Source organism: Periplaneta americana, chromosome 7 (genome assembly GCF_040183065.1).
Source record: "Periplaneta americana isolate PAMFEO1 chromosome 7, P.americana_PAMFEO1_priV1, whole genome shotgun sequence".
Classification (NCBI taxonomy): Eukaryota; Metazoa; Arthropoda; class Insecta; order Blattodea; family Blattidae; genus Periplaneta; species Periplaneta americana.
This window is the reverse complement of record NC_091123.1, coordinates 127,754,550-127,779,329: the sequence shown is the minus strand read 5'-3', so window position 1 is coordinate 127,779,329 and position 24,780 is coordinate 127,754,550. Positions and strand designations below refer to the sequence as shown.

The 24,780-nt window shown below is 35.5% G+C and overlaps 1 protein-coding gene across 2 annotated transcripts in view; it reads left to right on the top strand.

The window, feature by feature from the left end:
- The window catches only part of LOC138703447 (transcription factor Ken), a 416,618-nt gene that overhangs the window by 17,775 nt on the left and 374,063 nt on the right, over window positions 1-24,780 (top strand). For both annotated transcript variants that reach the window (XM_069831309.1, XM_069831310.1), the window contains exon 2: window positions 19,848-19,932. The gene's annotated coding sequence lies outside the window, so the exon portion shown is untranslated. The remainder of the gene's footprint in view (window positions 1-19,847; window positions 19,933-24,780) is intronic.

Here is a 24,780-nt window from a genome sequence, read left to right as displayed (position 1 = left end):
AGTGCAAACTGAAAACAATGAATAGCGTTTGCCACGTAGAAACGTAGAATTTCGTACTTCGATCTCCCTCTTTATATGCTGGATTATTGATACTGTAAAACACGGACAGATGATTAATATCATACAGGGATTTTAACATGATGTACAATTTTCATGAACACTCTGTAGTCGCAGCAGTACTTGTTTCGTCACGCTTTAGAAGTCACGATTTTGTTTGACCTACATTCTGTTTCGCCATGCATTGCCGGCCTGTGTGTGTCTAGCTGCTTTGGCCTATACCTGTCTCACCAAGATGCTGGTTGGGTGTCTTTCCTTCTTTTATTTCTAATTATTTATCTCACTTATTCTGCCTCCTTTTTATCACTCTCCTCAAACCGCGTACTGCGGCAACTTGGTCCTATATAATGTAATATCCTTGATCCTTTGATAGAAGGAATCTAGCCTTCTAATAGTCGCTGATGAGTCAGCAAGAGTTTTGTAAAGTCTAAACTTTTTTTTCTGATTTCTTCTGCAGTTGTGATTTAAGAGCGATATAGGAATTAAGACCTGGAATAATGTGGTGTAGAGAGAAATAAATAAAAGAACAGCAATGACACTGTAAACTCTGGAAATAAAAACCTGCGAGACTGATGTGATAAACCTAGAAACACACCAAATTGCTCTGACTGCAGGTGTTCGACCAAAACTAACCGACCAACGGTGTCTCTTTCTAGGTTTGTTTTCTTTGAAGAATGGCCAACTTACCGACACTAAATTTTTGTAGGTTTGTAGCCAGGATTTTACGGTTTTAGATGTCGATACGCACTATAATGTCCTTATGGCGAAATCGTGATCAAGAGAAGACAAGTATTCACCAAAGCACACACATGTAGAATACGAGAGGTCTAATTATACCATCAACTTATGTAACCTCTCGTAACATGCATTTAGAGGCCAAGGAAATTGACCTGGGTTCAAACCTCAGGTACAGCAAACGTGCGAGTATGTTCCAACTCTATATAAGCCCCTACTCTAAAATTATTACATTCTATTTTATATCCCTATTTTAATATTATCGACGCCTAATTATTTTTTAAATAACCTATATATTTTTTTACTTGGCTATTTAACGACGCTGTATCTACTACGAGGTTATTTGGAGTCGGTGAAATATGTGATAGCGAGATGATGTTTGGCGAGATGAGGCCGAGAATTCGCCATAGATTACCTGACATTTGCCTTACGATTGGGGAAAACTTCGGAAAAACCCCAACCAGGTAATCAGCCCAAGCGGGAATCGAACCCGTGCCCGAGCGCAACTCCGGATCGGCAGGCAAGCGCTTTAACCGATCAAGCTACGCCGGTGGCTAATATAGCCTATATTGTCATCACCAAACTTAAGGTACTGGAAATATTTGATCCATTCTTTGAACACTTAGTGAAAATTATAAACTGAAATTATACCATTAACTAGTAGAGAAAATCTTCAATCATGTCGTCATCGTTACTTCTGTATAACCATTACACCATAACGACTATCATGCTCTTTCGGTTCCTAATATTTCTCGATTCTGTCAATCTCAAAATTGTAATTTTATTGTCTCACGTGCATTGTTTCACTTATTCCATTTTATCAGGTTTCTTCGGATTTCCTCTTTTCTTTCTTTCTTGCGGTACCCAGTCTCATAATTCTGCAGTGCCTGTGAAAAGTGACATAATCAAGTTTCCACAAACCTTTTTTGTTAATTTATTGACGACTTACGGAACATCTGCTTGCTTGGAAAACGAGACGTAAGTATTTCTCCCATTACAAAGAAATCAAATCGACATAAACCAGTGTAAGTTGTCAATAAATTATCATAATAGGTTTGTGGAAACTGACGTACGTCACTTTTCCCAGGCACTGCAGAATTTTCTCTGACAACTTTTGCTCGCGCTTCAATTGAACATTAACATAACTTTTGTAACTTTATCTGTTTTAACCTACTATCGTTCTTAAATCATTTCTGACGTTATTTAACTTCAGTATTGTAATTTATCTTCGCAGGCAGTCTACATTTGTGGCTATACTTTGTCCCATATTAGCTGACAGGAGAAGTAAACATTGCCGACAGCGGAAAAGAGAAGTACAATTGTTGCTTTTCAATAGCACAGGTCTCATTCCACATTGTTCAATCATTTTATTGCATTTTAAGACATTATTACAAAAACAGCCCTAGTCATTTTTAATGAAATTGAGTTCAGGACACATTTGCTACTATTTCAAATGTTTATAGACTCCAAAAACGATCCATGTCAAGTTCAATAGCCACAAGGATAAACACCAGTTGTACGGAAACAGCTGACATGTGTTGTTCTATTTATTTTTATTATTCTCCTGAAAAATAGCAATTTTGACAAAGGTTTTTTTTTTGTAATAATGTCTTCATTTGAATTATGATTACTAAGGTTATGATCAGAGACTGGAACTTTGGCAGAATGCCTTTTTAAATGTCTTAAATCTATCTTCATTTTGAAAGTAAATCTGTACGAATTATACCTTTGTGATTGAAACATCACAGTTTTATGTTACCCTTTTCTGCCTTTCTTAATACAAATGCCTAATTTACAAAATAAATGCTTTTTAGCTTTAATTTGATTATTTATCTATTATTTATTAATTTATTATTAAAAATTGCCTACAGGTATATTTTAATTTATTTCTATAACCGCTACAATGAAAGTGACTTCACCGAATGAATATTTTTGTCTTTCAGTCAGTTCATATTCTCTTTGCAACAATGAGTGCTGCCGAGCAAAAATGTATAACAGTAAGCGTTTTAATTATCGCTTGTCTTTATTTGACAAGGCAACACTGAGTGCTGGTCTAACGATATTTTTAACGGTTATTTTTCTTTCAGTTTTCATTGCGACGTTGTTGTAGCTAGCTAAATATTTCATATCGCAACATATCAATACAACCAAACACAAAAATGCACTTTCCAAGGCTACTAGGAAGAAGACTTTTTTGCTTCTAACAGTAATTGTAACATCGAGTCGAAAATCTCAATTTGCATTCGACTTATGTAAAGCTTTTCTTGCTGCCCGAAATCCCTTTGTGGAAAGTGCAAGGTTGTGGGTCTAGTGCAAGGTTTTTGTAATTGTCTTTTATTGCGTATTTTAGCTATTTATAATGCCTTTTTGTCTGCCTATTTTAGCTATTTCTGATGTCTTTTTGCCTGCTTATTTTAGCTATTTATTATGCCTTTTTCCTGCCTATTTTAGCTATTTATGATGAATTTTTGCCTGCCTATATTAGCTATTTATAATGCCTTTTTGCCTGCCTATTTTAGCTATTTATGATGAATTTTTGCCTGCCTATATTAGCTATTTATAATGCCTTTTTGCCTGCCTATTTTAGTTATTTATGATGCCTTTTTCTCTGCCTATTTTAGCTATTTATGATGCCTTTTTGCCTGCCTATTTTAGCTATTTATTATGCCTTTTTGCGTGCCTATTTTAGCTATTTATGATGCCTTTTTGCCTGCTTATTTTAGCTATTTACGATGGCTTTTGCCTGCCTCTTTTAGCTATTTATGATGAATTTTTGCCTGCCTATATTAGCTATTTATAATGCCTTTTTGCCTACCTGTTTTAGCTATTTATGATGCCTTTTTGCCTGCCTATTTTAGCTATTTATGATGAATTTTTGCCTACCTATATTAGCTATTTATAATGCCTTTTTGCCTGCCTATTTTAGCTATTTATTATGCCTTTTTGCGTGCCTATTTTAGCTATTTATGATGCCTTTTTGCCTGCTTATTTTAGCTATTTATGATGGCTTTTGCTTGCCTCTTTTAGCTATTTATGATGAATTTTTGCCTGCCTATATTAGCTATTTATAATGCCTTTTTGCCTACCTATTTTAGCTATTTATAATGCCTTTTTTCCTGCCTATTTTAGCTATTTATGATGAATTTTTGCCTACCTATTTAGCTATTTATAATGCCTCTTCGCCTGCCTATTTTAGCTATTTATGATGAATTTTTGCCTGCCTATTTTAGCTATTTATGATGCCTTTTTGCCTGCCTATTTCAGCTATTTATGATGCCTTTTTGCCTACCTATTTTAGCTATTTATGATGAATTTTTGCCTACCTATATTAGCTATTTATAATGCCCTTTTGCCTGCCTATTTTAGCTATTTATGATGAATTTTTGCCTGCCTATATTAGCTATTTATAATGCCTTTTTGCCTGCCTATTTTAGCTATTTATTATGCCTTTTTGCCTGCCTATTTGAGCTATTTCTGATGTCTTTTTGCCTGCTTATTTTAGCTATTTATGATGCCTTTTTCCTGCCTATTTTAGCTATTTATGATGAATTTTTGCCTGCCTATATTAGCTATTTATAATGCCTTTTTGCCTGCCTATTTTAGCTATTTATGATGAATTTTTGCCTGAGTATATTAGCTATTTATAATGCCTTTTTGTCTGCCTATTTTAGCTATTTATGATGTCCTTTTGCCTGCCTATTTTAGCTATTTATGATGCCTTTTTTGCCTGCCTATTTTAGCTATTTATGATGCCTTTTTGCCTGCCCATTTTAGCTATTTATGACGAATTTTTGCCTGCCTATATTAGCTATTTATAATGCCTTTTTGCCTGCCTATTTTAGCTATTTATGATGCCTTTTTGCCTGCATAATGCCTAAACTTCCGGTCTCTCATTATGATTGAGGTATAGGTATTGGGTAAAAGCTTTTTCAGTTGACAAATGTTTCCATGCTGTGTCCTACTGTGACTGAATGTTTACATGTTGAGGCAAGGAGTAACTGCACTTTCAATCTTCCATTCCCCTTGATCTACCCAACACAGTAACTTAATGCGTTTCGGTACCCTGGGCCACAGTTTGATTATTACTATAAATAAAGAAGTAGCCTAAATAGATCTATAATTATATAATTATTCTTTTTATATGTCTATTCGCTATTCAAAAGACTACAAATTATCAGGCCTAAATGTTGTTAATAGTGTATAAAATCTATTTACCTGCTCTAATTAAAGAAACAGCTATGGCCAATAATCGTCACAGTTGAGCATATCAAATAACAAGTGAGGAATGCTTGTAGGTGAGTAATAAAGATGTAGTCTCTACGCTCTCGTATTCTGTGGAAATTCTACGCCTCCACATCTTTATAGGCAATGCCCCTCGTTTATTTTACTACAATATTTTTCTTTTTTACAATTTTATTTTTATGGTAATAAAGTTCCCATGTACCGAATTAGCATCGCGGCAACGTACGTGCTGATTTAGACCGTTCAATTCAACAGCACCATTACTCCTCCGGGCTAAACAAATTTAAATTAAATTACCACTTAAATTTAACACGCCACTATTTGCTCCACAACTTATGAATATGAAGATTAAACAGATGCTAGAATTTAGCCTAACCACTTGATGAATACATAACTCAGGCGTCATATAATAGGCAGTGCCCGTGTCGTGAGAGTGTGAAAACTGATCTCTCACTCAAGACGTGGAATTTAATAGCTTTCGAAATACATTTGTTTTCATTCTGTAGTCCACTTCCAAATCCTACACAAAGTCAGTGTGGTAAGACCCTATATAGTTTTCTTCGCCATACGTGTTGCTCTCGATGTACCATGGAAGATGAACTACGTAGCACCGGATGATGATGATGATGATGATGATGATGATGATGATGATGATGAATTGAAAACAATGGTGAAATTCCGGTAGGGGAAATTGAAGTGTCCCGCGAAAATGTACTATAAAGCATTGTTTGTCTCTTCACAAATTTCACTTCTACACGCCGGGATTCAAATCCAAGTTACCAGCGTAGAAATCTAACCAATACAATTAATAAAATAACAAATAAGCAAGATCCAAGATCAAAATTATAATAAGATGATTTATCTAACAAGTAAACATTCTGATGAGGGCAGATAATAGTACATTATGCAACGAGCCTACAATGGTAGTAATTAAGACGCAAGTATGTTTGTTTATGAAACGAGAGCTTGCGCTCATTTCATAATTTCCATACGAGCGTCTTAATTACCATTATAGGCATGTTTCATACGACTTTTTATGCTCGACCATATTTCTAAATTGAAATTATTAATAAGTTTTCATGTTATGGTTATGTCAATGACGAACGGAACTGCCCTGAATTGTGAGATGTGCGCAGACGCGAAAGTATTGATTTTTTCCGAGAGACGAATATCAATGACCTAGAGAACATTAGTCTTGATAAAACCTGGAAATTGATTTAGAATTTAAAAACGAGATGACAAATTGAATTTATTTGTATATTCGATTGCATATCCGAAAATAATCGAAAACCTGAACTTTAATGAATAGATGTACTTTAATGACATGCATTAAAGGACTGGACTGCTATTAGGTGTATAATTACTACATTTCGGCATGGTCGAGCATAAAAGATGTTAATTTTTTTTCTTCCACTATGTTAATAATGTGAAAAGAACTGCTTATACAAATTTGGCCACTCGACCGCAATTACGAGACCGTTCAGAAAGTGATTTTCCATAGACCCGTTTACAGAAGAAAAGCACAATTGCATTTATTGAAACAGATACAGAAATTGTGCGCTATTTGTCAAGATATCCCTCACTGTAATTGAGACATCTGTCATACCATGAGATCAATTTTTGTACCCTTGTGTCGTAGAAGTCAGCCTCAAGAGATCGGAACCAGCGTTTGACAGCCGTCTGCACCTCTCTATCGATCCCATGATATGATAAATATCTCAGTTTTGGTGGGGAATATGTTGAGAAACAGCTCAACAATTGCTGTGTCTATTCCAATAAATTTTTCCAATGAAATTGAGTTTTCTTTCTGTTAATGGCCCCTGACGAACTTATTTTTTACGACCCTCAAAATTGCGGTCGAGTAGCCAAAATTTGTAGAAGCACTTCTTTTGGCATTATTAACATGGTGGAAGAAAAAAAATTAACTTTTTTATCTGCCCCATCACAATGTTTGCTTGTAAGACTCCTATATCCCTTTGGAGTTTTATACTTAGTATAATATTTTTGGAGACTTTCTCGACATGAAATTGACAGAATTTTCTGACTTATAACCAAATATTATTATCGTCATTTTCATAACAATAATCAAGTTAGAAAGGACTAGTTCCTTTACATCGTATACTGTTATGGGAGTAAAATTTAAGTTGACGACAGAGGGAAATTGAAACTAAATTAATGTTTAATTAATTCGTTTTCTTCATATCTATGAACCCGTATGTAATAATAATTAACTATAGTCTATAGCTTGTATGAACTTTTCTTCGACTGTTACATTTGCTGGCGAAAAATACCTCTTAAATCATTCTTGTATCGTTATTTCTTAAATAGAAGATATGAGAAGTAGTATATAGCCTACATATATATTTACTATTTCAACTTGTTCAATATTTATTGAAGTGACCATGTTCTACATTGATAAGCTAAAGCTAATGCTCAAATTAAAAGCTCGTTAACAAAAATGATTAGTTTAAGCACCGGTGTGAACCACAGTTTTATAGTCTATTAGTCAACGTGGTCCGCCGAAGTGGTGTGCAACTTGAAAATGGCTCACAGTACTGCTATCTATCTGCAGTATGCGGAACTCGGAACTCGAATCACTCAAGTGAAGTGGGTAGGCATTAGATACACACACATTTTTCCACGACTTTGTTCAAGTGTTGCTAGTTTTAACTGCTCTCCATTTTTATGTAATGAATGTTATGCGATTCATAGATTTTTGCTCACCGGTTTACGGGAAAATAGAGCCGACGACACAGAAAACAAATGCACGTTGAGGTAATAAAACGAATACGATAAAACTCCAGCGATATACAGCTGTCACTGATTGAAATTTAATATTTCTTTACATTACTTTGGAACGAAGTATGATGACATCACATAAGTGAAATAGTCTACAATAATTTCACTAAAGGTTTTGATTTATCCGGACAAAATCAAACCTCGAGTGGAAATTTAATTGAGTATTACCCGATTAGAAGAAAGTATATAAAGATTAGAAGAAATAAAGTACTCTAATGCAATAAAATATTAATTGACTTACTGAAATTTTATTTCACTAATGTTAGCTTCACCAAAACGTTTGAACGGAGCCGCCATTTTCAGTTGATCGTCTATGCGGTAATCAAAAGACGATCGTAAGGCATGTTTTATAATACTCTAAAGAATTTGCAGTTTGAAATGTTGGCAAACAAAGAAACAAATGATAGGTGATAAAAACAGAAGAAAGTATATAAAGAATAAAAAAATAAAGTACTCTAATACAATAAAATAGATATTAATTGACTTAGTACTAAAATTCCATTTCACTAATGTTACCTTCACCAAAACGTTTCAACAGAGCCGCCATTTTCAGTCGACTATCTATGCGGCAAACAAATTACTATCGCAAAGCAAGTTTTATAATACCGTAAAGAATTTGCAGTTTAAAATGTCGACAAACAAGGAAACACATGCTAGAGAAGTGATAAAAATAAACAAATGCTAGGAAAGCGATAAAAATAAACAAATGCTAGGGAAGTGATAAAATTGTAGCTATAAGCAGCCGTGATTAGATGAAAGACGTCCTTTCGTACCTTTCTATTGGTCAAAAGTAGTATGGCGTAGTAAAAGTGTAATAATCAAAGTAAACTGTTTTTTTTATAAACTGCTCAATCGCCATAGCAATCCTCTTTATACTGATTTCATTGCGACGTTATTTTTTCTTTTTATCTTCAGTGAAAGTGACAGTGACTTCAGAAATAAAACATCTGCCATAAGGCAAATGTATGGGATATGAAATCATCAACGATGACTGTGAATACACCGAAAATAGGAAACAAAATTTAAGTATAAGATAGTTTTCTTCTTGCAGCAGACGCTTTAGGCAGTATGACGTCATAGATTACACAGACACGTGATTCAACTGTCGTCTTTCGAAACTTGTACCTCAGACAACAGCAAGCGTCTTTACCCTCACAGAGATTCTTGCACTCAGCGCCTGTGTATTGCATTCCACTTCACGGCTACTTGCCATTAAAATCTCGTAGTCGAATATTTTAAATGCTGGAATCGCCAGACATGTCCTTGGATTCTGTCGAAATCGATGAGTAGGTTCATTGCCTGAACACACATAAGACTTCTTTGTACGCAGTCGGACGTGGACCGCGTATTTCCAGCTTTTCATACATCCAGAACACGTACCCTTGAAGCACGTCATCGCTGTGCTATAATAATGGACGTATTTAAATTGGATCCTTTCAAAACACAACCTGCAGCAAGGCACTCCCGGCTGAACAAGTTCTGAGAAATGCATGACACCTGCTCCTCCAAGGAAGCCAAATTCATTTCTCTTTTGCAAATTCAGCCTCATACAACATACTGTATTGTTCAGTAGAAAGAAACAGGCAGTTTATACTTAGCGGATCTGTCGAGCAGTAGAATACTGGCTAATATTTGGAATGTCATGAGTTACCTGAGGAACCGGAATCCTTTGTTGTAATTGCTGTTGGATATATGAGATTTTGAAAACTTTTTAGTTCATAGCTTGGCAGACAATGCTTTTGAAAATTAGCCTTCATAAAAACTGTCTTCCTTTCTTTCGTCTCTCTTTGCCATGTTTAATCTCCTTTTCTACCGGACTAACTTTGCAATACGGTGTAGGGGACGATATATCTTTGTACCAATACTAGACTCACAATTCGGATCTTCCTCACCATATGATCATCACGACGCAGGGACATTCATTCATTCATTATATTCCATAGATCTTACATGAGCAATGAAGCTTTAAGATGTGGAACAAGTCAAAATTTTACATTATTAAAATTACAATTTTTACAAATTTTTACAATATTTTACAATTTTTACAGTTTTACAATTTAGTAATTTTCTACAATTTTTACAATTTTGTGCAATTTTTTACAATATTTTGGCGAGATGTAGTGAGATGAGGTGTGGTCCGAGGATTCGCCAAAATATTGCCCGGCATTTGCCTTTTGGTTGGGGAAAACCTCGGAAAAACCCAACCAGGTAATCAAATCAAAGGGTTGAAATGAAGTGATGCCGAGGACTCGCCATAGACCATCCGGCTTCAGTCCCACGGCTGGGGAAAACCTCATAGAAACCATTCAATGAGACCAATGTCCACATCAGTCTCCACTGCGCCAGACGGCAATCGAGAAATGCTATGGAATTGTAATGAAATGGAGTTCCGATGCAGTTATGTGGATATCTAAAAAGGGGAACCCCGAGAAAATAGAGAAAAATTCCGACCGTTTGCAACAAAAGTCACCACGAATTTCTCAATAAAAAATCCTAGGTGTGACCGAGGATCGAACCCGAACTGTCCGCGTGACAGAGAACCACCGAAAACACTTGTTTCTACGTTACTTATTACTGCATTCATTTCACCAGAAGCATAAATGTTAATGGTCAGAAGATAATTTCTGAGCTTTCCATTGGCCACACCAACCGTAGACAAATCAGGACTTTTTACACGTAGAGCGTCCTAGGACATTTCGTTTTTTGTATTGTATTGTATTTATTAACATTCCATGTTATTCATACATTGCTTTACAGCTATAATGTGGAACAAATAAAAAATCTTAATCTATTATAAAGTCTTAATTTATAGTCACAGTCTAGATGAAATATATGCAGAAGACATTTGCAATATAGTTACTAGTACAACACAAAGTTTTAGTATCAATTTCATGAAGCGTTCTTGAATGTCTTGAATTCACCTACAGAATAGAAGGCGTGAGAAATTAGGTACTTCTTTAATTTGGCCCTAAATAATCTTATGTTTTGAGTTTTATTTTTTATATCGATAGGGAGGTTATTAAAAATTTTTACTGCCTTATAACGCACTCCTTTTTGATAGCACGATAGACTTGCCGATGGAGTATGAAAGTCATTTTTGACGTGTATTTATGCTATGAACTGTTGAATTAGTTACAAAGTTTTCACGATTACATACGAGGAAGATTATTAATGAAAAGATATACTGACAAGCCATGGGCATTATTTGTAGTTTTTTGATCATAGTCCTACACGATTCCCTAGATTTGGCACCTACTAATATTCTAATTACTTTTTTTATAATATAAATATACTGTTACTATCTGTGGAATTTCCCCAGAATATTATTCCAAAATTTATTATCGAGTGGAAGTATGCAAAGTATATTGTTTTTAAGTTCTGGATATTTGCTATCTTTTGCATAGATCTAATAGCAAAACAAGCTGAATTTAGTTTGGGTGTAATTTCTTTAATATTATTTTTCGAATTTAACACATTATCGATTTTTAAACCAAGGAATTTGGGTGTTGTTGTTTCTAATAGGGATCTATTGTTAATTATTGCGCTAGAAATTTGCGAGATTGAATTTGCACAGGATTTAAATTGAATTTTGTTAGTTTTGTTACAATTTAATACTAATTCATTGACTGAGAACCAGTATTTTATCGTCTTTAATCATGCCTCGATGAACATATCACTGTAACGATATGACTTCACTTATTTCGTGCTAAATGGTTGTGAATGTTAGCATAGAAAACGAGAGTACCCCCTTGTTTACCACATGTTTGTAGTCGCCTGGTTTTGAACACAGATTTCCGGCTTGGAAAACCAACATACTAGACAAGTGAATAAAGTACTTCTTCGAATACGTGTTAAAGCATTAAACACTAAAAAATACTATCTTGTCAGTAAAAGTTTCACTTGTAGAAACTGGTGAAGTACTTTGTAAGGAATGTTGAGCATCGTACAAAGTTGCAAATTTCTCTTATCACAATCATGAGTCGGATGGTAGTTCCGTCACCGCAGGACTAGGTCAAGTGCTGTGCACTTTATTTGCATGTGTAAAGTACACACATATTCACACCAACACATCCTGCTGTGAGAGCAACCGAGACTGGGCGTGGGGTTCTTGGCCAGTTGCCACCGGTCAAAGGTCCATGCCGAGCGCCTAGGCTTCTTGACATATTTAATAAAAGCTACACATTAAATAATGTGTAACATTTAATAGTTGGGGGAGGGGCCGTGGGAACCTTCCATTTTGGAAGACCAGATTTACGGCGACTGAAATGGATGATATCTGAGAAGTCATCTGAGCACACAATGAGAAAACAACTGGTTTTGTAGAATGCGACATCTCAAAAACAAGTGCACGCGTACCTTTCTGCAGGGTTGCCAACATTTTTATCGCCTTCCAGTGTTTATTTTACTGGCTATAAAACAGCAAGTGACACATGTTATTAAAATCCGGTTCTTTGTTTCCATATAAACACTCCAGGAAGCATGCATTGTGTATCTCCCTACGCAGTCCTCTAACATTTCCCAGAATCTTCATTCTCTTCAAATTGCTTATTTTTATTGAGTGAAATATCAGATTATCATTATCATTATCAACAACAACAAAACACAACCACAAACTTCACTGCCTGTAGCTATATCTCAGCCACTTTCTTTAAGATAAATTCAAAATATCTTTGACATTTTACTGCTAAAAGCACATTCTTTAAAATGTCTTTAGCAGAATTTTGATATTTGCTTTCAAATTTTAAAATAAACGTTTGGGCCTATTTTTTAAGAATAAGTTTTAGGGAAACTTTCATACAAATAGAAAAGGATATTTTTCAAACGTAACAAAATAACAAATTTTTCATGCAAATCTAGTTTTTCAGATAAAGCTCCATGTAAAGATTTGAATAATTTCAAGGGAAAAATTGTTACGGGGCCGGGTATCGATCTCGTGATCCAAATCACACAGAGTTGTGTGCACTCGATGTGGGTCTCTGGCGTCTCGTCAGCCCACGTGAGTTGTGTGAATATAAAGGGACAAATTGAGACAGTGTAGGATGGGAGAGTTCCTGGGTAGCTCAGTTTGTAGAGCGCTGGTACGTTGAACCAGAGGTCCCGGGATCGATACTCGGCCCCGGAACAATTTGTTCCTTGAAATTATTCTAACAAATTTTTGTTACGGAGGTAAGTTTTCTAATAGCCTAAATGTGTGTTCCAAATATCATGCATGTAGCATGAATATTTCCTAACATATATAATTTTTTATGAGTATAAATTAAAATATTTAAGTTATGACTAATTTCAGTCAAAGTCTAGTGTAACCAACGTTTTACCTCTCACTCTTAAAAGAACCTGATCCAAACTTCAGTGATGCCCCACTTCGATTATTGCGATTCTCTATTCACGAATCGAAATACTGATCTTGCCCATAGACTACAGTGTGTTCACAATATCTGCGATCGTTTCGTTTGTAACATTAGAAAATTTGTTCATGTAACACCGTCGCTAGAATTGTTTTCTTGGACTCCACATAAAGAAAGAAGATTCTTCAACTCCCTCTTATTACTATTTAAAATCATCCACACCTCCACACCCTCTTACCTAGCGTCTCGTTTTGTTTACCTTTCACTACCTCGAACCTGGAACATGTACCTTCTCTCTATTCCTCTGCACAGAACATCCTTCTACTCATCATCTCTCAGCATATCGATTCCACGCCTCTGGAATTGTCTTTCTGACCATGTCAGAGACTGTCGGACAATATCAACATTCAAATTTAAATTAAAAAATCGCATTCTAGTTTTGAATTGTTTGTTGTCAGGTTGCGCAACTTTGGCTTAACCCATGACATATAGTAAATATTATAACTATGCTGTTGTAAAATTGACAATTAATATTTTATGTAATGTATTTATTATTATTATTATTATTATTATTATTATTATTATTATTATTATCATTATCATATATCACTATCATCATTGCTACCTCTGTTTTTCTTTCTTTTTTTTCTTGTATTAGCTCCATGAGAGCTCTATAGTGTCCTTTTGACCCCGTTGACCCTCTATAGGGCTTTAATTTAATTTGTATTATTTTAATCAGTGTTTGTCTTTTCTTTTTTGCATTTATATGTACTATCTGGTAGGATGGAAGAGAAGGCCTTATGACCTTAATCCTATCAGATTAAATAAATAAATAAATAAATAAATAAATAAATAAATAAATAAATAAATAAATAAATAAATAAATAAATAATACCTTTAAAACCCTGTGAATTAGAGCTTTAAAAATATTGATATAGCAGCTAACTAGGCCATAAATGCGCATTAAATTTTATGCAATGTATTTTTCACACATCAAAGATTATTTTGAAACAAAATTATTTTTATATTTAACAATTTACTACTTTTTCCACCACATTTACTCATTCTTTCCCCTTGAAAACCTTGTTCACCAAGGCTTTGAAATTAATAGTGTTATAACAGATGACAATCGGATAAAATCGTATTAAATTTTATGTAATATATTGCTATATTTATGACACATGAAAGTTTATTTTGAAGCAAAAAAAAAAGAGTTTTGAAAATTCACCTGTTCCAACTCAAAGTTTCTCAGGAGCCGTTTGTTCACTAGTTTTTAACACTTACAAAGTTCTCATTTATAATTTATCCACTTACTCCTAACAGATGTTGACGACTGCAATATCCTTGAGTTAATGCAGATCAAATCAGACTTTGTTAAGCAGCCTTTAGGCTTAGAAGATAATACACCCTCGCCTCGTGCAAGTTACACGTGAAAATATTCTCTTCTTATAACAATTTAATCAAGCTAGAACTTTTTAACAGCTCAAGGATTAATTTTAAACACAATGAGCACAATAGTGTTCTAACAGTTCTTAAATGCATTCCATTAACTTTTCTTTGGTACCAATTAACTTCTTAGCTGTAAAATTAATTTCAGTATGCCTTGGCCAGTCATACGAAACAAAAACTTTTGCTACAGTTTTAATTACTTTCGAATAACCGTTTAGATAATCAATAGCTCTTAATATGACTGATGAGGGGCTGTTACTGAGAAATACTCGATCGTGCAGAACTGTGAATACGGACAATCTATTACTATGTTAACAGGGTTCTTTCGCTCCTTTTTATTTGAAAATTCGTGCATGTTTAACAATAGAGTTTAGCGAATGTTACCACTGAGTCCGAAGCAAAAAAATCCATCCAGTTCTTTTGTACATAACACCCGAGTGGGTAGCCAAGAACAATCACTATGGCCTTAATAAGGCACAGTACATTATTTTGCTATGATTATTGCAAAGTGTTACAGATAAAAAAATAACCAACGATAGTCTTTTGAATACTAACAGGTTATCGTCTATTAGCATGTCAGTTCAACTTTAAAACATCAAAAGATAATAACATATGTAGACACCTTCACTAGACCCAATGCAATATCCCCTCCACTCAAACAGAATTGATATATAAATTGCAGATTTGACCATGACACCTGTATAGTGGAATGGTTTTAGGCTTGGTTCTGGTGTTGCCTAAATATATACAGGACCTTGCTTAATGTATAGCAGGTATCGACCTCGTTTACAGAATAAGGAATATGTTCACGCCACCCACTTCATAATACGCAATGAAAACGGACGTGTGGGTAGTTAATACACATCAGAATAATTTGTGTTACACAGACCAACAAAAGAGAGCACAATAGATTAGAGCTTTTAAAAGAATCAGAGTCACGAGTTTTAATAAAGGGAAAGAAATAAAAGAACAAGAATAAAAATTAGTGCATATTTAAAAGCATTTGAAGCAGACATTAAATTGATCGGCGTTAATAGTTAAATGGAGCTTTCTAAATCACGATTAGGAAATAAATTGACTGCGTCTGCGGCAAACTTAATAACACACGATCTTACACTTTCGACTTTATTTATTGGGAATGCTTTCAAGACTTCGTGATAGTACCGAGGCGTTGCTCACAGATGGAGACAGGCAAGTTGCCTCGTTTTTTATTATTATTATTTCATACACGCATTTCGTATCAAGGCTTCAGCTCAATGTATTTCCTATTGCTTGTTCAATGGCTGCCATAATGAAACAAGGGCACATCTGGGATAGTTAATGGTGCAATTGCGTTACAGCTTTGTGATTCGCGTATGTAATATGTTGTCTTATTTGAGTGGTATCAGACATGGCGTGGCAATCAGTTGTACACGAATACAAGTTAAAGTAATGACCCCTGTGGTGACTGCGTGGTCTAGACCATCTGCCTGTACGGAGGCGGGCCGGATTCGATTCCTGGTCAAGTCTGGATTTTTCCATGACTATTACACTTTTACTACATCATACTACTTTTGACCAATAAAACGATACGAAAGGACGTCATGGCTGCTTATCGCACAATTTTATCGCGTCCCTAGCATTTGTTTAATTTTATCGCGTCCCTAGCATTTGTTTCTTTGTTTGCCAACATTTCAAACTGCGCTGGTCTGGACGTCAAAAAAAAAAAAAAAATTACAAACCACTCCAGTGGATGCACAGCAGTTTCAAATATCACTCGCATTGGCATTAAAGAACAAGAACTAATAAAGATCGCTGGTTATACCTATGCATCTTCCCTGAAATCCTATTTACAAATAAATGAAGAGCACCATTCGGAAATCCTGAATAAGTTGAATACACCATGTAGGTCTGCATCAACGAGTTCCACTTCTTTTACGCACACGTCCAATATAACATCAACTGAACCACCAACCACTAAAACATTCAAATTTGAAAATTGTACATTCAATAATTATTATTTTTTAAAATTATTCATGTTTATTTTTTATGTCATCGTCGTTAATTAAAGCTTTTCTAACACTTGTATATACGATTTAGGTTATGTTATAGCTTCTGCTATATGATATTATGGATAGTCACGTATCAGAGATTGTTTAATATTAAGATTTATTGAAAATCATCTGTCAAGTGACGTTGATTACTGGGATTCGGATAATTGAAGTGGAATGCAACTGTTTTAATAATAATGAAACTGAACGAATAAAGCCTTCTTGACTAGTAACACTGCCATCGTGATCTAGACCGAGAAGGCATTGCTAGTAATCGTCTACAGAGTTCAATGAAGATTCCATAGTTGGCACAACTGATAGCAAGATAACAGCTAATCATAACACACTACTGCCATCTAGCATGCATCTAGCGTAATATTTGTAATCTTGAGATGGTACAATAATACATTTGAAGACAGTTGTATTTTCGTAAGTCAATATTTTTTATTGTATTGGAGTACTTCGTTACTTCTAATCTTGATATACTTTCTTCTAATCGTGTAATAGTTTTTTATTTTCTCTAGATAAATCAAAACCTCTAGTGAGATTACTGTTGAAAAATCCATAGTTACACTTGTGGTTCACAAGGTCTCAATTCCATCAGGATTCTATAGCATTGCCAGATTGCAGGCACGGAGGGAGGTGGTTCAGGTACGAGAGGGATTGCTTCATCGAAATATGGATACTCAGTAAACTTTAGCGTAGTCAGCTGGTGTGGCTTGGGAGCGCATCTAGCTGGGGATCAGCATAATACCACTGTCTAGTACATACAATCATGAAGCTTGAGATGATTTTTTGCATTTCTCGCGATACAGCGCTCCAAGCGGTTAGCAACTGAGAGTACTAGGAACAATAGACTGTGCAATAGTAGCGATCCTAGTGGCTAGCAACTGAAGTTCAACTGTCATTGAATGCATATTCCCTACGTATTGATCTTCGTAACTGTATATACTAGACTGTGCTATCACTCAATTACGAAACATAGACCTGCATTGTACTGTATTAAATATTACTTTTACATAAATTTATGTCAAAATAAATTCTACTCTACATTATTTTTCTATGCGATTCTCAAATAAATGGAACAGAAAAACAAATCTGTTGCGTGACAGCCTATGGACAGCTACAACCTACCATTCAACTGCTGGACTCACGTCCATATCCCTCAGCCGAGGTGAACGCCATACAGTGTGCAGTGGGTTGATTTTAAAAGTGACACTGTATCTTCGAATTTGACGCCACTTAGTAATTAAAGCTGACAATTTCGGTCATGGAGTTATTATTAAAAATTGTCTATCTTCGATTCCATCTGTTACCTCACGAAGTTTGTCTTCCAAACTTTTCTGAACAATATACAGGGAAGAAGTGGTATATAACTGTACAGAATGAAGAGGGCAATAGAATACATTAAAGTAAAAAATCTATTATGCGTTTTGCAATTAAGTGCATGGCTAATTAGAAGATTAGGATGAAAGTCTGCGTAGGTTGGCAACAACGCGTCGCCGGCTCAAGTACGAAAGCATACACGCACTCCGTCTGAACAGCAGAGTTCCGTCCCTTAGTCACTGCAGCAGGGTTGCCAGACTTCTTGAGGGCAGAAATAACGATACGTGCTTTTTATTTAATTTTGGAGAAAACTGCAAAGAGATAAATCATTCCTTATCGGTTTCTCTAAATCATAAGAGTAAAAATCATAATCGTATTGATAGTAGGCCTACTTATCGAGTACGGTAAAACAATGCTAATATATAGGGAAAAATTATTTTTTCTAAAGTAATCTTTATCTAGAGAAAATCAAAACTCGAGTGGGATTTAATTGAGTATTACACTATTAGAAGAAAGTATATAAAGATTCCAAGAAATAAAGTACTCTAATACAAACAATATTAGGCCCTAATTGACTTGCCAAAATACTAACCTGTTTTGAAAATGGATTATTGTACCATCTCATCATAAATATTCCGCTAGATGGCAGTAGTGTGTTATGATGAGATGTTCTCTTGTTACCAGTTGTACCAACTTACAATCTTCATTGAACTCTATGGACGATTACTAGTCAAGAAGACTTTGTTGATTGTGTCATTTTTATTGAAACAGTTGAAGTCCACTTTAATTATCAATATGTATTAAACAATCTCTGATACGTGACTATCCATAATCTTATATAGCAGACGCTATAACATAACCTAAAGAATATAAACAAGATTAATGATAGAAAAGTTTTAATTAATTATGAAATAAACATTAATCATTTTAAAAGATACAATTATTTAAAATACAACGTTGGCAAACAAATTCTAGGGAGGTGATAAAAAATAAACAAATGTTAGGGACGTGATAAACAAGTGATAACAATTATAGTATAAGCAGCCATGATTGATTGAAACACGTTGTTCCGTACCGTTTTATTGGTCAAAAATAGTAGGACGTAGTAAAAGTGTAATATTCTGAGAAAAGTAGGCCTATTCATTTGGGACTAATATTGAGATTAGTCAGGACGAGTGAGGTTATTTCGGGGTTCCCCCCCCCACTCTTATGGATGAATATCAGGTAACTTTATTAGGCTATTGGAACCCCACTCATCTTCGCCACTTCCTTTCCTCCACCATCATCCTTTCCTCATCATCCCATTTCTGGTTTTTCAGATCAGTCTACAGGCGGCCTCCCGAAACTACTGGCTTTCTCGACCGGCCTTCCTGGAATGTAATTCAGCGACGATAGATGGCTTCTGCAACGAGCACCCGAAGCGGACCTACTCGGGGGAGGAGTTTCGCCTCCGACCGACAGGGGGTCCTTGGGGGATATTGCCGAAGCAGGAATAGTAATATGGATTTCTGTTGGCTCTAGGGACCGGTCGTTGAGAGAGTTATGTGGTTGAGGTGGTGCGCGTAGGGGATCTGTGGTACGCAACTCATTCCATATCGAGGGTTAGCGCAATGTCAACAGGTCGCAGCGCTGGACAAACCGTGCCTCCCTCAGTTAAATTCCATTCCATTCCATTCCAATATGACGTTAGATTTTTTTTGGTATACCTTATCCAAGGAACAAGCTGTTAAAATCTGCGCAGTTATATTACTTTCACCTGTATAGTTCAATATCACATTTCTCATAAAATTTACTATATTATATTATCATATGATGGCCTAACATCTCATATCATGAACCTAATCCATTTCTTCTTCTGTTCCAGGTACTCTTCTTGCCGATACGAAGTGTGTCCCCTCCTAAAACAAATGAATGACTGCGACCGAAATTAAAGATGACGAGAAGCAGAAGTAAGTGACAAGTTAATTACATCTGAACGTCTCTTTCTCTGATTAGAAAGCGGGGAACATGGCATTTACATTTTGAAGACTGGATAGACTTCTTAATGATAAAGCCAATGCGTACGCTCACGCGTGTTACAACTTCATTTGTTTTGCTCGTTCCCATTGACAACGTTAGTGTGTATGATGCATGGCTGCCATCGGCATTTACGGAGCTGTGCTGTCATAATTCAAGACTCCTTTGAGCAAACGTCTTGCTCAATACGGATCACACTGAGTTATGAAATATAAAAGTGAATCATACGAGTTACATTTCTTTGAAAGCAATTAGGTTTCATTTTAATCGTATATTTAAAACTCCTGATGCGTGTCCTTAATTCAAAGAATATTATGTAGGCCGGACACGTCTGTAATATAACGCAAGCATGTTACATATATAGTTCTATCAACTGTATCTCTCTGTGGAAGAAGTCATATGTAGTCTTCGTAATTCAGCTACCTATAAGCTGGAATGAAGTTGCCTGATTCGAAGTATATGTGACGTCACAGCGCAGGTACAGGTACGTTCGTATACAAAATAGTTTTGTACACCTTGCCTTCTCGCTCCAATATGTCCAAGCCGGGATGCAGTCAATGAGTAGCCTTATCAATCACTGCTCTTACTGGTCGTATTATTTAAATAACTGCATCTTCGTGGCTGATAGAACGTTCATCGCAAAGATAAAATGTCTTAGCTAAGACGCTCAAGCGTGTAATATTGCACGGCATAGTTGAAGATATTTTAACTAATATTTTCACTGTAAATATAGACAACATTACATATACATTGTTTAAAATAAACTTAAAAGTGATAAAAACAGTGCAATGAAGGACATTGCAATACCGAAAGGCACAGAATGTGTGTTGAACTTAATCCAAAAGAACCAGTACCATAAAAAATCTGAAAATTATGAAGATATTAAGTCGAAGTTTAGCATTTATTTGTGTAGCCTACCACAATGTCCAGTGCCAACATCCCAATGAATAAATTATATACTGTATATTTTAGGAAATTCTTAGAAAAGTACATAGAAAATTAGTGGGTTTTCAGTAATGAGCGATGTATGCAATATTCTAATGAAACGCGAAAAAATATCAGACAATAGGAATATCTTGTACTAGATCATGCACCAGTAACTTCACGTGCTATAGAAAGAATTTCTTGCAATATAAAATTATTTTAAGTTACATCCGCATATATTGAAGTTCCGTAACATACGAATGCACATTATTAACAACTTCAAAGATTACGACGAAAATGAACAACACGACTCAAGCATGTGTTCAGTAGCATAGCTTCAAAATGTCGGGAGTTGACTGTACTGCACTAACACGAAGCGAAGACCTGTTTGCTTATATCCTTATCCGTCGCATTACCTGTTTTCCGCGTTCTATATACCCAATGTGTCTTTAACTTCAGTCGTTTGGTAGCTGGAGTACGAAGTCTACTCATATGAAAAAGAAAGTAGGCTCATATCATGTCATCTTTCTTTGTATGAGTTTGCATTTTTTTAATCTGAATACAGTGACATTAAAAACTTATATAGAAATAGAAATTCTACATATACAACCAAAAAGTCAGAAACTTAACACAATAAAACAATACGAAATATATAGACACACAAAAAAACCAACCAACCAAATGAAATTCTCAACACACAACTCAATTTCAGAACACACACACTCTTTGACTCCACATTACACTACACAAACACACCCCCACAGGAAACACAAAAAAAGGCGCCAAGACAGCACCAACCAGTACTGAAGATGGCCAAAAACAGGCTGAAACTAGTTAACCAGATATTGTAATATTTAACACGCGAAAGATATATAATACATATTCCGAAGTGAAATAGTGTTAAAAGTTGTGTAATCAAGATATCTAATGTGGTAATATAGTAATGTGTTAGTGTGGCACCGGATACGAGAAATGTGACATACACCATTACATGTAAAGAAATGCTGTGACGTAAATATGTATCATATCATTACATAATCCGTGTCAAGTTCACGATGCAACGTGCTGTACTTGTGCAAGAGAATGATCGTTCGGCTACCCAATCATTCACAGAACAGGAGTGATAAGCACAATAAGCCTCAGGCTGCAGTGTAAACCTTCAAATTCCTCTTCCATAAGAAGTACTAAATTTTTAATATGAAGTTGCTAAAATCTAATATCACTATGATCTTCGTATCCGCACCATTACCCGTACCAGTAGGAATGTGCAAACCTTTTCTATTAAGTTACAGTAAACGTACTTACGGCTTTTAAGGAACCCGGGGGTTCATTGCCGCCCTTACGTAAGCCTTCCATCGGTCCCTATCCTGAGCAATCATCCTCTCAGCCCCAAATACTTTCCTAAGCACCTTATTCTCGAACACCCTTAACCTCTGTTTCTCTCTCAAAGTGAGAGTCTAAATTTCACAACCATTTAGAACAACCGGTAATATAACTGTTTCATAAATTCTAACTTTCAGATTTTTTGACAGCAGACTGGATAATAAAAGCTTCTCAACCGAATAATAACAGGCATTTCCCATATTTATTCTGCGTTTAATTTCCTTCCGAGTGTTATTTATATTTGTCACTGTTGCTCCAAGATTTTTTCATCTTATCAAAGGATAAATTTCCAAATGTTAGTCTATAGCCTATTTACATTTCGTACAATATTCTGGTCACGAGACATAATCATGTACTTTGTCTTTTCGGGATTTACTTCCAAATTTATCTCATTACCAGGCTTCGGTCCTGGGCACAGAAACGCATGAAGTTTAGAACGCACAGACGATTGTGTTGTGTTGGTCGAGTGGACTGGGAGATGGAACATGTCGTTACTTCGTATCTCAACATGTAAATACTCCGTCATAGTACGGCACAAAATATATTTCACCCTGTATAGATGCAGTATATACAGTACATTCCTAGTGTAGATAATAAATTTTTATATCATTAAAGTATTAACGTGAGTTGTAACCTTCAATCAGGTGTCCCTACGCCGAAGCCAAGTAGCAATACACACAACGGTAATGCACATTACGGACATACTTGTGCTGTTGCAGTCACCCCACACGGGTCATGACGTCATTTATACTTCGTGTACTCTAAACCTCATACTAGTTACTCTGTGTCCCTAGGCACAAGCCTGCTCATTACTTCCTTCAAGTAAAATTCCCGTGTTTTCCCTCTCTGTGGATTTTCCCCTAACATATTCACGTCATCCGCATAGACAAGCAGCTGATGTAACCCGTTCAATTCCAAACCCTCTCTGTTATCCTGGATTTTCCTAATAGCATACTCTAGAGCAAAGTTAAGAAGTAAAGGTGACAGTGCATCTCCTTGCTTTAGCCCACAGTGAATTGGAAATGCATCTGACAGAAACTGACCTATACGTAACCCGTTCAATTCAAAATCCTCTCTGTTCTCCTGGACTTTCTAGAGAAAAATTAAAAAGTAAACAGAAATAAAAATAAGATTTTTCCTCGTCCAAACGCGAACCGTATCGAAATCGGCGTTCTAGGAAGGAATTTACTCGGCTGTCGAATTTAGATGTTACAGTTGTAAATATTAGAAGTGTAAAAAAATAGACACTTAGTGTTTCACAGAATATAGTCACAGGTTAATGCGTGCAGCAGAGGTGAAAGATGTATTTCATCTTGTGTGGCAAATAGTGTCCCTCATAAAAACAGGGGCATCAATAACCAAAACGTCATGCTCAGTAATGGAACGTTAAGATGCAGAGTGTAATAACATGGTGTGGTAATGGGGTGGAGGGGCATGGCAGTCAGTCCCCACCCCCCTTCTCGTAAACTTAACGCCGGAATGGTAATAAAAATTTTGAACTACCGCCATCCGACCCACATCAATTGTACAAGGTAACGCGACGAGTACCCATTAGCTGTAATCTTCTACTGAACATTGCTTTCATGCCAGCTACCATATTTGAAATAGATATGTAAACACACTATTATTCCTGCGAAGAAGCAAAACATAATATCCTGATATTAAATTATCTCCTGTAGTCTCTAAAGAGCTCCATAACGCGTCTAACGAGGATAGCGATGCCGTATGCCATTCTAAAGTACACACAGATTTCTAACGCTTTCACACCGTCACACTGGATAATTTATTACACAGACATTAAAAATGCTTCGTAAATCACACGCCAATCTATTTTATGATTATTGCTTTATGTTAACCACGATCGTTTTCTAACATAGTCTTCTTTTTCTTCAAATTGAAGGGATAGGACATTTGCCTGTTCAAATTTAAAACAAAATATTTCGATTTGAAACGTTTCTATTCCAGGTACAAGAGTAAAAAAAATTTCAACGTTTTGACATTAAAAAAGTTTACTCTGATGTCACTTGTGGTATAGTCGGTACAATGTATTGTTATTGTTGATTAGCTGAAGAGAATAAAGCTACAAAAACTTACTGACCATTTCATGTAATAGTTGTGTTTGTGCATTAAATTATTTTAAAATAGTGTATACCCTTCAAGAGAGAACATAAATCATCCTTATTGATTAAATTTAGGAAATTACACAAAATAAACTGTGTTTTCAATCTACAGTCAACTGATAATAACACAAATACAGGTTGCCAGGCGACGATAGAAAACAAAAGATGCGAAAACAAATTAATGAGGTGTATAAACAATTGAATGCTGTTTCATATTTAAGTATAAAAATATAGGGGTGCTATTTGAAATTTCAAAGTGGGGTGGGGGTGAAATCTAAAATGCAATTAAGCCTGGCTTCAGACTTCCCCCTCAATCTCTAAATTGACGTGTCTATTGTTTAAACAGAATTAAAT